This window comes from Geotrypetes seraphini, chromosome 11 (assembly GCF_902459505.1).
Source record: "Geotrypetes seraphini chromosome 11, aGeoSer1.1, whole genome shotgun sequence".
Taxonomy (NCBI): Eukaryota; Metazoa; Chordata; class Amphibia; order Gymnophiona; family Dermophiidae; genus Geotrypetes; species Geotrypetes seraphini.
This window is the reverse complement of record NC_047094.1, coordinates 19,207,346-19,220,626: the sequence shown is the minus strand read 5'-3', so window position 1 is coordinate 19,220,626 and position 13,281 is coordinate 19,207,346.

Here is a 13,281-nt window from a genome sequence, read left to right as displayed (position 1 = left end):
ACACAATACTCCAAGTGGGGCCTCACCAATGACCTGTACAGGGGCATCAACACCTTCTTCCTTCTACTGACTACGCCTCTCTTTATACAGCCCAGCATCCTTCTGGCAGCAGCCACTGCCTTGTCACACTGTTTTTTCGCCTTTAGATCTTCGGACACTATCACCCCAAGGTCCCTCTCCCCGTCCGTGCATATCAGCTTCTCTCCTCCCAGCATATACGGTTCCTTCCTATTATTAATCCCCAAATGCATTACTCTGCATTTCTTTGCATTGAATTTTAGTTGCCAGGCATTAGACCATTCCTCTAACTTTTGCAGATCCTTTTTCATATTTTCCACTCCCTCTTCGGTGTCTACTCTGTTACAAATCTTGGTATCATCTGCAAAAAGGCACACTTTTCCTTCTAACCCTTCAGCAATGTCACTCACATACATATTGAACAGGATTGGCCCCAGCACCGAACCCTGAGGGACTCCACTAGTCACCTTTCCTTCCTTCGAGCGACTTCCATTAACTACCACCCTCTGGCGTCTGTCCGACAGCCAGTTTCTGACGCAGTTCACCACTTTGGGTCCTAACTTCAGCCCTTCAAGTTTGTTCAACAGCCTCCTATGAGGAACTGTATCAAAGGCTTTGCTGAAATCCAAGTAAATTACATCTAGCATATGTCCTCGATCCAGCTCTCTGGTCACCCAATCAAAAAATTCAATCAGGTTCGTTTGGCACGATTTACCTTTTGTAAAGCCATGTTGCCTCGGATCCTGTAACCCATTAGATTCAAGGAAGTACACTATCCTTTCTTTCAGCAACACTTCCATTATTTTTCCAACAACTGAAGTGAGGCTCACCGGCCTGTAGTTTCCTACTTCATCCCTGTGACCACTTTTATGAATAGGGACCACATCCGCTCTCCTCCAATCCCCAGGAATCACTCCCGTCTCCAGAGATTTGTTGAACAAGTCTTTAATAGGACTCGCCAGAACCTCTCTGAGCTCCCTTAGTATCCTGGGATGGATCCCGTCTGGTCCCATCGCTTTGTCCACCTTCAGTTTTTCAAGTTGCTCATAAACACCCTCCTCCGTGAACGGCGCAGAATCTACTCCATTTTCTCGTGTAACTTTGCCAGACAATCTCGGTCCTTCTCCAGGATTTTCTTCTGTGAACACAGAACAGAAGTATTTGTTTAGCACATTTGCTTTCTCCTCATCACTCTCCACATATTTGTTCCCAGCATCTTTTAGCCTAGCAATTCCATTTTTCATCTTCCTCCTTTCACTAATATATCTGAAAAAATTTTTATCTCCCTTTTTTACATTTTTAGCCATTTGTTCTTCCGCCTGTGCCTTCGCCAAACGTATCTCTCTCTTGGCTTCTTTCAGTTTCACCCTGTAGTCCTTTCTGCTCACCTCTTCTTGGGTTTTTTTATATTTCATGAACGCCAACTCTTTCGCCTTTATTTTCTCAGCCACTAGGTTGGAGAACCATATCAGCTTCCTTTTTCTCTTGTCAGGTTTCTAGCCACCAGCCTACCTTCCACTGGAGTCCTTATGGCGGTGAGTCCAAAACTTGTCCCGGGAGAACTCTAGCCAATCAGGTTTTCAGGATATTCACAGTGAATATGAATGAGATTTGCATACCAAGGAGGCAGGTGAGAGCCTGATTCTCTTTAGGACACCGATTTTGGCAGACGCCGATCACGTGTCAGTGACGCATCGGCATCCGAAAGAGAATCGCGTCTGCATGGCTGAACAGACACCTTGTTGAATATAGTTATTAGCAGGGACTCATTCAAACTGCATACAACAGAAGCATTGACGTCACATAGAATATATAGAAAATCAAAACAATAATAATAACACGGAGAAAAATAAACCTCAATTGTGAGAGGTTGGGACTACACAAGTACCCAGCCCTCAACACATCATCACGGGTTTATAAAAAAACTCCGTATACAAATATATAAATAAATAGGATTTTCATTCATTCATAGTCGCATTTTTCAAAAACTTTTTTTATATATATAATCGCAACTATGAGTCTGTCATAAATTCGTGACCAGAACCCCAAGCTTAACTACATTAGTAATGAAGGCTACAGCTCAGTTTCATTTGTGTAAGTATTTCAGAGGCACAAAATGCAAAAAATCGCAATTAAGGAAGAAATACACTCATCTGAAAAGATGAAATTTCAAGAGAGGCTTTCTGCTCCTAATCCCGACAGAAAAGACCTTCTGTTTCGCCTAAACCGGCTACTTCAGGGGATATATGCCATCTTTAGGTGTCTCCTTATTTCTTACAATCCGTTGGAAATAAAGCTGGCTCCTCTCAAAATGGAGTTACACAAATGAAACTGAGCTGTAGCCTTCATTACTAATGTAGTTAAGCTTGGGGTTCTGGTCACGAATTTATGACAGACTCATAGTTGCGATTATATATATAAAAAAAGTTTTTGAAAAATGCGACTATGAATGAATGAAAATCCTATTTATTTATATATTTGTATACGGAGTTTTTTTATGAACCCGTGATGATGTGTTGAGGGCTGGGTACTTGTGTAGTCCCAACCTCTCACAATTGAGGTTTATTTTTCTCCGTGTTATTATTATTGTTTTGATTTTCTATATATTCTATGTGACGTCAATGCTTCTGTTGTATGCAGTTTGAATGAGTCCCTGCTAATAACTATATTCAACAATACGTACTGAATATACATTTATTGACTATTACGATTGTATCCTAGAAATTTGCTAGTTGAACAGACACCTTAACATGGGGGCTACCGCATGAGCGGACTGCTGGACGCGATGGACCACCGGTCTGACCCAGCAGCGGCAATTCTTACTTTCTTATGGAAATGCATCTATTTGGAATAATGCAGAATTGGGGCTCTAGTGCAGGGGGGTCCTCAAATCTAGTCCTCAAAGCCCACAATCCAGTCTATTTTTCAGGATTTTCACAATGAATATGTATGAGATCTATTTGCATTCTATATGTTATGTGCATAAATGTGTGCCCTGTCCACACTCTGCCCAAGTGAATGGCCGTCTCCAAAGATATGCACATACTTAGAGAATATTGCGTAGCCGGATTATCCTGATTTACACATGTATATAAATGATTAGAATACCGACATATCTGCACATGCAAGCTGCCTAATTGTAAGCTGCTCCATATAATAATAGCTCAGAGTGGTTGTAAATTGGTACATTAGTAGTGCAGTTGAATCTAGGAGCCTATTTGATGGCGTTACCTACTGTTCAATATTCAGCCACATAAGAATACTTTATAGTTCCCAGCAGTCATTTGGAAGAGGAAGTTGCGACAGACAGAAGTGAATGAGCTCGTTTCTGCCTGTTCTCTACTAGACCACTAGGGATCAGATAGTTAGGCCAAGAGGGGTGGGTGGGGGACACCTGATATTCCGGCGGAGAGAGAGAGAGAGTAGGGGACTCTGGGAGAGTATGTTCATGCTCCAGGATAATGGAAAGGATGGAGAGTGATTGGAAGGGGAAGCCTATACATGTTCTTTGGGGTGGCTGGGTGGCAGAAGGGATCAGAACACTTCAGGCTGCCCCCTGGAAGCTATGTGGGTACCAGGTGTACCAACGTAGCTACGAGGGAGGGCATAATTAGGACTGCTTTTTCTGCAGTCCTAAATGCCCACCTAACAATGTAGACATTAGCATTCACCATTGGTGGCACCTGCATAACTGCTGGCTCCTCCCTAACTCCACCCCATAACTTTGGTAAAATCCAGACTCCTAGTCCCGCCCCCACTCCCACTCTAGCCCTGCCACAGCCCCGCCCCCCACTGCCTGCTCATGCATGGATGCAACACGATGACATCACATGCACGTGACATCACTGCCCTCTTGTCCGATGCGATTTCAAGGAAGCTTTTCCAAACCCGGACAAAGTGCCGGGTTTTGAAAAGCTGTCCGGACCCCTAGACATGTCCTTGAAAAGGAGGACATGGCCGGGGAATTCCGGATGTTTGGTAACCCTACCCATAACGCCCCGGGCAGCCCAATGCCAAAATGGTCAGTTGGAGCCAATATTAAGCTGCATTGCCCAGATAAGAGCTGCTAAATATTGGCAACCAGCCTGCAAAACACAGTTTTAATGGGCAGAAGCTTCTCCTGGCTACGTAAATTGTTTTGAATATCGACCCCATAGAACTTATGTTAGCTTTATGAAATAATTCACAATATATCATTTCTATTTCCACTGAATGAATGATGAGGGACTTATGCAAGCATGATTTGATTTCTGGCTGTTTCAAGCAAGGCTCCACGATGCAGCCATCATTCTGAAATATGTAATAATTTTTCAGTGCATTTAAAACCACATGTTCAAAAGCTTTGCAGTCCAATTAAACTGTGTTTTCCATATCGTTATTATTACCAGCCTGTTAAACTCAAATGTCTAATATACATAGCAGGCAAAGAAACATTGATAATCCAAAAACAATATTTTCTTTTTTTTTTAAACACCACTCAGAAGCAATTGGTCATCACATTCCAAAATCCAACTGGTGCTGATAAACCACCAAAATTCCTATCCAACAAGGCACTGGGTTTGGAAAATATGCCTCAGGGACCAATGTGTAAGTGTAGTTAAAGCTTAAATTCATATTTTGGATGCAGTTTCCTATCCAAACATCCTTTCCCTGTACTGCACTGGGGGGGGGGGGAGGGGGGCTGGGAGAGAGACCACTTTGTGGCCTGGGAAGGGAGAGGAGAAGAGCATTGCACAATATTCTGATCATGACCCAGAAGCTATATGACTGCCCAATGATACGAGCCTGAAAAGTTCACAGCCCAACCAAGAAGAGAACGAGGTGGATATGGTTCAGTCAATGATCCGAAACCATGTTAAAAACAGAGAATTTCATTTCTGCAAATTGGCACTTAACGAAATAAGTTAACACTCTTTTCAGCTCCAGTGGCAAAATATCGCTCAGAATTTAGGAAGTTGGTGGGTTGGGCTAAGCTAAGTGACAAACAGTAAGATAAAAGAAGCAAACACCAACGAGACTGGAAGTCCCAATTGAAAACAGCAGAGACAGAACAAAAAAACCAACAAAGGCAAAATAAAACAAAAGCAGGACAAGGGAGACAGCACAGAAGATGACCTAACTGGCCGCCATCTTGTTGGAATATTCATTTCTGTCTCTATCTCTACCTCTGTCTTTATATTTTTATCTTTACTTTTCATAAATTGTTTTTCAGGTACTTTAGTTAGATTGTGAGCCTTTGGAACAGTTAGGGAATTTCCAAGTCAGTGGTGCCTCGCATAACGAACGCCTCGCACAGCGAACGCTGCACACAACGAACTTCATTTCACACAACGAAGTCGCCCGAGCTGCGTTACTCACTGCGCTCTCACAGCCCTTCGCCTGGCTCCCTGTGCAGTGGCGGACCGTCGGCTCGCCTCCTTTTATGGAGGGGCCCGGCGCCTACTGCTGATGCGTTGGGGGGGGCGGAGCTACTCTCGCCGCTTCCCCGATGCTAGAAAAAAAAAAAAAAAAAAGAAAAGTTAAGTCCCAGTTTTTGCCGCTGAGACTCTGCCCTCTCTCACTGTATACAGTAGTCCTTTTAAGATAAACTCAATATTTTTTATATATCATGGCTTCTAAAAAAAGCAGGAAGGTGATTTCTGTTGAAATGAAACGGGAAATAATTAGAAGGAGTGAATGTGGGGTAAAACAGTGTGACCTCGTCAAAGAGTTTGGCCTCAGCAAGACCACCATTTTCACCATTTTATCTTTTTTTATGTCATCTTAGCATATTATATGCTACAGAACGAATTATTTTTTTTAACATGTATTGTTATGGGAAAACGCGTTTCACATAACGAACTTTTCGCATAACAAACTTGCTCCTGGAACGAATTAAGTTCGTTGTGTGAGGCACCACTGTACCTATCTTATTTATTTTTTATTTATTGTATCTTTTAATGCATCATTTTTGTGAACCGCTTAGAAACCTCATGTTTATTAGCGGTATATAAGAATTAAATTAAATTAAATTAAATTATATATGGCTACTTAGCTATATGGGCAGGGTGCTGAACATGCCCAGTCCCCACATACATCCCTGCTGTTCCCTGACTCTCTATTCCCCCCCCCCCCCCCCCAGGATGCCCCACTACTGCCTGGTGGGTTTTTTTTTTTCCTTTTTACAATTAGAGCTGATTAAATGGCACTGAAAGCAGTGGCCAGCATATTGAATATTGAATACAATTTAAGTAGGCAGTAGCAGATTGTTTTAAAAATTGACTTCTATGTCGCTATTTCATATCATCAAAGTTTATGATTTCCCCAGACATGTTCTCCTTTTGAGGACATATCCGGGGATCCGGATGGCTTTTCCATACCTGGCACATACCTGGGTTTTGAAAAGCTTCTGGCAACGAGCGACGTCGGGACGGCATGGGCGGATGCAACGCGGTGATGTTAAGCATCGCTCGTTGCTCGTGCAGGTCGAGGGGGGTGGGGGCGGGGGTAGAATGAGGCGGGGCCGGCCAGAATGGGGTGGGCCTGGGGGCGGGGCCTTGGGTCCAGATTTTCCATTTGGAAAATCTGGTAACCCTAGTGAGGGGCAGCCGAGTGAGTGCATTTGTAGGTCAGTAAGAGGAATTTGAATTGTATTCGGAAACGGATGGGAAGCCAATGAAGTGACTTTAGGAGAGGGGTCACGTGAGTATAGCGGCTCTCACAGAATATAAGTCGTACGGTGTCAGGTCAAAAGCGCGCCGGGTTAAAGGCGCGCCCAGACAATTGAGCGCAGCGTGGAGGCGCACGCCGCTCAAAATTACTGTTTTTAGGGCTCCGACGGGGGGGCGTGGGGGGGAACCCCTCCCCACTTTACTTAATAGACATCGCGCCGCATTGTGGGGGCGTTGTGGGGGTTTGGGAGGTTGTAACCCCCCACATTTTAATGAAAACTTCACTTTTTCCCTGTTTTAGGGAAAAAGTTAAGTTTACAGTAAAATGTGGAGGGTTACAATCCCCCAAACCCCCCCATAACGCCGGCGTGATGTCTATTAAGTAAAGTGGGGGGGGGGTTCCCCAACAAAAACCCCCATCGGAGCCCCTAAAAACAGTAATTTTGAGTGGCGCACGCCTCCATCTTGCGCTCAGTTGTCTGCACGCGCCTTTGTCTTTCGCGCCGTTGTCTATGAACCAAGTCGTACAGCCGAATTCTGAACTGGGTTAGATAGGGAAAATATTTAAGAATGCCTGACTACCATTCAGTGCACTGTAAACCACTTTGGGTGAATTTCTGCATTAAAAAAGTGGTTAATAAATACACTTCTCCCTCCGTATTCGCGGTTTCATCATTCGCGGTTTCGATTATTCACGGTTTTTAGCTTGCTGGCTCCTCCCCCCAAATTACATCAGCTTGCATAGAGATATCACCGATTCCAAGCGTTTACAGAGAAAATCGCTGATTCCCGGCACTTTCTTCACCGTGTTTTGCCTCTCCTTCGGGAACAGGCCAGGTCTCCCACCGTGTTATTCGCGGTTTCACCGTATTCACGATGGTTTTTAATAGAAAACAGCAAATAACATATGAAAAAGTTATTTGCGGTTTTTCTGTATTTGCGGTTCTGTTAATCCCCTATCACAGCGAATACGGAGGGAGAAGTGTACATGAAATACTTCTGTACCACCTGTCATTAGTACAACCCGCAGGCACTGTCCAAATTCTGTATCAGACATTTCAGCAACACTAGCCACTTAAGTGGTACTGAAAACGAATGGTTAGCCCCAATCAAGTGAGGAGTCATTGTTGGCCAAATAAATTCCTTTGAATATCAAACCCCCCCACCCCCCCCACAATCAATGATAGCACCTATTTTATAGAATTACCTTTAAACTATAATTCATTTGTAAAGCTTTTAAATGTATAACTGATCTTACAATTATACAATATGAGCATCTATGCACAATTTCAAGATTTAAAGATGTTTGGCTCGGATTCTCATTGGGCCGCCGAAATTTAGGCAACGGTAGGCATCCTAGCACCACCTAACTGAATCGTTTGAACTGGTACTAAATAATCCGGTAATTGATCGGGTCCTTTGAAGCCAATTAAAAAGTAATTACCATAAAAAGGCAGCCTCCTAATAACAGGGACGTCCAAGTGCCGATAATCAGAACCAACTTTCTGGACGTTCAGCTGCACTTCATAGAGCGTGTTGGCAGGAGTGTTATGGGTGGGCATTGGGCAGGCTTAGACCCGGACATCCTAGGGAATAACCGAAGCTCTCCTAGGCAGAATTAGATGCAGGGAGTTAGACCTGTTTTAGTTATGTCTATGCTCCCCAAAGTTTCCCAAACTACTAGAGGGTTTAAGGCAGTGGTTCCCAAACCTGTCCTGGGGGACCCCCCCAGCCAGTCAGGTTTTCAAGATATCCCTAATGAATATGCATGAGAGAGATTTGCATATAATGGAAGTGACAGGTATGCAAATCTCTCTCATGCATATTCATTAGGGATATCTTGAAAACCTGACTGGCTGGGGGTCCCCCAGGACAGGTTTGGGAACCACTGGTTTAAGGCATGACCCTTCTTTACTTCCCCCAGTAGTCATGACCCCCTCCCACCACCCAACTAGGACATCCTCTGACATCTCTCCACATACCCCAACAACCCTCTTACCTTCGAATGACAAATCGGCAGGATGAAAGCCCACTCCCTCTTGCCTATAAGGCTGTGTGCTCAAAATGACGGGCCTTCCCCTTCCCAATGCATCTTGGAATGCAGTGGGAGGGGCCTAAGGCCCTGATTATCTCAAAATTGCTAAGTGAGTAGAGTATTTTGCATAAAATAAAATAAAGCCTCTGAGCTTATCTAATAGCTTTAGGTCTCCTTTTTCCCACATTACAAGCAATTTCCCAGCAAAGTTTTACCATTGAAGATTATCACTTAGATTTTGGCAATTACTGTATGGCAATTATAAAACTTTATTCCACATTGGTAAATAGGCTTCTTATATTCTTAAGATGGCAGTGAAGCAGAGAGTAAATTACCCGGTTAATTACATTAAGTGTCATATGTATCTCGAGCTCCTGGCTTATAAATCAGCAATTTCTTTATAATGTCACTGGGGTACTAATAGTTAAATATTAGTGGAAGTCAGAAAAATATTAGAGTTCAAATAAAAGAACTGTCTTCTCATTCAAATTGGTAACCAAACTTCAGGATTGCAACCGTCACGTTTGAAAGTCACTCAGAGGTATAGAGTTCTTTGCGCCCTCTAGTGATGAACCAAAGTATATTTTTCAGTCGTTGCAACTTTATTAGTTCTGGTTACGCTCCAAGTTTGATTACAAAAGTAAATAAATAAATGTCTTTACAGTCTTTCAAACACTTGTATGAAAATACTTTGTTTTTTCTTATCTTTACAAATCTTTTCAAATGAACATCGCTCTGTGAGAAAATTGAGAGCAGTTTGATAATTGGAGCAGATTTGCATGCCTCTCACTTCCATTATATGCAAATCTCTCTCATGCATATTCATTAGGGCTAGCCTGAAAACCCGATTGGCCTGGTGGTCCTCCAGGACAGGGTTGGGAACCACTGGGCTAGAGTACCAAAGCTAAAGGAGCTGGTTCAGGCAAAGATATGTAAAGGAGACCTTCAAGTGCATAGTAAAGTGGACCCAACAGTCTGGAAGCCTCTGAAGTGCCGTGGAGAAGAAAGGTTACCTGGAAGGAACATCACCTTGGTATAGCTAGGAAGTGATCCTATAGCTAGGACCAAGTGATGCAGCATCCTGAAGATGGTAGGGAAGAGTTACATCCCCCCCTCCCCCCCATCACACACACACACACACACTTTTACAAAACTGCAGAAGTGGTTTTTAGAACAGGCCGGCGCGCTGAATGCTCAGTGTTGCTCCCGATGCTCTATGAATGTTAGGAGCAGCGCAGAGCATTCAGAGCGCCAGCCAGCGCTAAAAAACATTTTTGCGGTTTTGTAAAGGGGGGTGGGTTAAGTTAAGATGGCTATGGTAGATTGTGATTTGATGTGAGGATAACCGTTTCTGTCTGGTGTGAAGGTGGTGAACCTCTCATGTCACTTAGGATTTTAGACAGTGCTGGAGAGGAACTAGCCATCGTGATACATAGTGGTACCAACAAAATAAGTACCAGATGTGGAAAGGAGATTCTGGAAACTCAACTTTGTTTTTTAGTAACATAGTAGATGGCGGCAGATAAAGACCCGAATGGTCCATCCAGTCTGCCCAACCTGATTCAATTTAAATTTTTTAATTTTTTTTTCTTAGCTATTTCTGGGCAAGAATCCAAAGCTCTACCTGGTACTGTGCTTGGGTTCCTACTGCCGAAATCTCCGTCAAAACCTACTGCAGCCCATCTACACCCTCCCAGCCATTGAAGCCCTCCCCAGCCCATCCTCCCCCAAACGGTCATATACAGACACAGACCGTGCAAGTCTGCCCAGTACTGGCCTTAGTTCAATATTTAATATTATTTTCTGATTCTAGATCCTCTGTGTTCCTCCCATGCTTCTTTGAACTCCGTCACCGTTTTCTTCTCCACCACCTCTCTTGGGGGCGCATTCCAGGCATCCACCACCCTCTCCGTAAAGTAGAATTTCAAAACATTGCTCTTGAGTCTCCCACCCCTCAACCTCGGCCTATATGATTTCAAATGACTGTACATTCTTACCTATTACTTTTTCAGTGCAATTGGGCAACACTGCGAGAAAGTCTGACACATTTTCTCTACAGTAACTCTAAACCTCTTCCCTGCTCCCAAAACTGCATCACCATTTTATGCATGCATTTTTGCTTTAGATTTGCACTCTGTTGTTTGCATTGAAATTCAGAGTGCGTTGTTACTTGGCATTTGCTGTTCCTGCAGAACTAGCATTGCTGTCTTCAAGCTTTGAGGTATCAGTATCAAAACCATTGTACAGTATAGTTGTAGGAACAGAATTGCATTAGGCCAATAAAAAGGTATCACCTAAAGCTTGTTTGTTCTATGAACGGGAATAGGGATCGCAGGAATCCCGCGGGTCCTGCGGGGGTCCCGCGGGAATCCCCCCTAACCCACGGGACTCCCACGGGGACCCCCTCTCTGGCCCACGGGACTCCCATGGGGACCCCCCTCTAGCCAACGGGACTCCCACGGGGATGGAAGGCTTTGGAAGCAGGGTTCGTCCATATAATATAATGGACATGTCAGCCGTAGTAAAAGAGGGGGTTTATAAGTTAATTACCTGAACAGAAAACAAAAAAAGGGTTCCACCAAAGAGATTCTACAAGGAAAACAGCAGCGCAAACACAAAAGAAACTGTGGAATTGATGATCCTGTCAGAAGTAATTGCTGCTTTTTATGGGGACGGGCGGGGATGGAGGTAATTCCTTGCGGGGATGGGTGGGGACGGAGAGAATCCTGGCGGGGACGGGTGGGGACGGAGAGGATCCTGGCGGGGACGGGTGGGGACGGAGAGGGTTCTGGCGTGGACAGGTGGGGACGGAGAGGATCCTGGCGGGGACGGGTGGGGACAGAGAGGATCCTGACGGGGACGGGTGGGGACAGAGAGGATCCTGACGGGGACGGGTGGGGATGGAGAGGATCCTGACGGGGATGGGTGGGGACGGAGAGGATCCTGACGGGGACGGGTGGGGATGGAGAATATCCTGGCGGGGATGGGTGGGGACAAAGAGGATCCTGGTGGGAATGGGCGGTGATAGGTGGGATTTCTGTCCCCGCACAACTCTCTACAATGAAGCATTCCTTTCTCAGTCCTGGCAGTTCATTGAAAATGCCTCCACAGTTTAAAAAATATATTTTTTTGATATCTTATTCTTCTTAGGAACATGAAAAGAGTGAAGATGTTACAAAAATTGATCAAATGGTTAAGTAAATAATAATGTGATTAAAAAAAAACCCCAAATGCAAAGGGCTGGCTGTAAAAATTGTAATAAAATCAATGTGGATAAATACAACAGTAAAACATATGCCCCCTCGCCTTTTACAAAACCGCGAAACCAGTTTTTAGCGCGTGCTGGCGTGCTGAATGCTCTGTGCTGCTCCCGACGCTCATAGAGCGTTGACTCACAAAATGAGCTCCCAAATTCAGCTGAATTCAGCCGGCCGCCGGCCCGATAGCACATGCGTGACATTTAAGCACGCACAGCATCGACGTGCGTGCTTACACATGACGCACGCATTATTGGGCCGGCTGAATTCAGGACCTGAGAGCTCGGGACGGCGGCCAGCTGAATTCGGGAGGTGAGAGGCGCTGGCGGATGGCACAGAGGCATCGCTTGAAGCGGGAGGGCAGCTGTACGGGGGGGACCTGACCACCTCAAGGAAGTCACCCTGCTGAAAGGGCATCATCCAGGCAGGTGCCCACCCCTGAGCCACCATAGTTGTGGAACGAATCGTCTTAGTTTCCTTTATTCCCTATGGGGAAATCTGCCTTGCTATACGAGTGCTTTGGATTACGAGCATGCTTCTGGAACGAATTATGCTCGTAAAGCAAGGTACCACTGTATCTTCAAAAAACAATTCGATGCTAATACAGTCAATAACTAACTCAAAAAAACAAAATTTCATGCACATTCACAGTTAATACCAAAAGTGTGTTCAAATAACAGTTTTTACTTCTTTTCTACTTCTTTTGTTTAAGAAATGAATCTCTGTGCTTTGGAAGCTTCGTACCATTAAGAAGTATTTCGACGAAACTTCCTTGGTACAGTCTTCTATCTTAAGTGTTCTCGATTTCTGTAACATTATATACCTAGGTGCTTACAAGAAAATTTTCAAAAAATTGAGAGTGATTCAGAATACTGCCGTTCACCTCATTTTTGGTTTAAAAAAATGGGAGCATATCATTCCTTTTTATTTGAAGCTCCATTGGTTGCCGATAGAGTCGAGAATTCTGTTCAAATTTTCTTCTATTTGTTATAAATCAGTTTCGGGTTTGTTACCAGGTTATCTTGTGTCTCATTTTCCTTTGAGTCACGCCAAAAAGACCACATGTAGAGTGCACTTGTTTTCATATCCCTCCATAAAATCCTGTCGTTATAAGAAGTTCCTTGAGCGAACCCTCTCATTTCAAGCCGCTAAATTGAATGTATGGCTTGGAAAAATGATGTTCGAGGTCTCTTCCTATCTTGATTTTAGAAAATTGTTAAAGACTCAACTCTTTGATAGGCTGGTATCTTAATGCATTCTGCTTCATTTTTTCAATCAAGTTCCTTATATTCAACTTGATGCATTTGATCTGTTCTTTGTA